Here is a 1,473-nt window from a genome sequence, read left to right on the forward strand (position 1 = left end):
GCAAATTAAAACCACCCTAAGGTATCACCTCACCCCAATCAGACTGACTAGGATCAAGAGAACAAATGATACCAAATGCTGGTGAGGGTGTGGAGAAAGGGGAACACTCATTCACTGCTGGTGGGATTGTGAATGTGTGAAACTCCTATGGAAAACAGTGTGTAGAACTCTTAAAAAACTAAACATGAACCTACCATATGACCGGGTTATACCACTGCTTGGCATATACCCAAAGGATTCATCTTATTGTAAAGACACTTGTACAACCATGTTTGTTGCTGTTCTTTTCACAGTAGCTAAGAGATGGAAGCAACCTAAGTGTCCCTCAACTGACAAGTGGTTAACAAAAATGTGGTATATTTGCACGATGGAGTTCTATTCAGCAGTAAAGAAAGATGAAATAATGAAATTTGCAGGTAAATGGATAAATATACTAAGTGAAGTAACAGACTCAGAAAAACAAACAACATGTGTTCTCCCTCATTTGTGGATCCTAGCACCAAATCCTTTTAAATTCCAGGTCCTTTTAATAAGATGATGCTGTACAGCAGTCCCTTCTGCATGAATAACTACCATCGTCACAACTTCAGCTGAGCCTGATCGCTAAACAGTGTCACAATTGAGCTTGTTGACGTTTGTGTTCATTCGTTAAAGGAGGGCCAAGCAGGGTCATTGGACCCTCACCAGAATACCCAGCCACTCTTCCCAGCCAACTATATGTAATTTGGCCCTAATCACACATGGCCTCCTGGATTCAGGGAGGGCGAAATTATACAATCAGTTCCCTTGGGGTCTCTTGTGCTACCAAGCAAAGCATATAACATATCTTTATGTGCATTTATTATTATTGGTGGGGGAGGGGAGTAACAGAGGAATGAGTACCTAGTGCCTAGCCCCGAGCCTCCTGGCAGCGCAGCTCAGAGCCCACCCTATCAGACCATGCCACGCTCATAGTCACCGGTAGCATTCGCTCATGCCTCAGGGGCCAGTGATCTCACCCCATGTCCATAAGTGTTGGGCCGTTCTGTCCTTGAGCTGCTGCAGGCGGCTGTGCCTTCCCCACGCCACAGCTTGCTTCTGTTCCAAGACGACTCCCAGCAGCCCCTCAGTCGTCCACACTCCAGGGCAGGCCTGGCCCCTTGGAGGAACTAGCCAATTGGGAGACACTGGATCAAGGCTTTCCAGTGTGCAGACCCTCGGGTCATACATACACCTCAGCAACCCCTTAGTTATCTCGGTTAGTAAACTCAGTAAATTCATTGGTTCCCCAGTAAAACTTAATCAAACATTAGCTTGACACTAGAACCTTAAAAGGGAATAAACATTGCTTAGCATCCCCAGGAAAAGAATTCTCACAACAGATGGAAAATTTATTTGTTAATGCTATTATGTCTCATAATTATTTAAAAAAAAAGAAAATGAGAATTTTCCACCAGCATTGAAGGAGATGTTAAAAGGATATGGGAAGGGAGA

This window comes from Nannospalax galili, unplaced genomic scaffold (assembly GCF_000622305.1).
Source record: "Nannospalax galili isolate Female #2095 unplaced genomic scaffold, S.galili_v1.0 scaffold867, whole genome shotgun sequence".
Taxonomy (NCBI): domain Eukaryota; kingdom Metazoa; phylum Chordata; class Mammalia; order Rodentia; family Spalacidae; genus Nannospalax; species Nannospalax galili.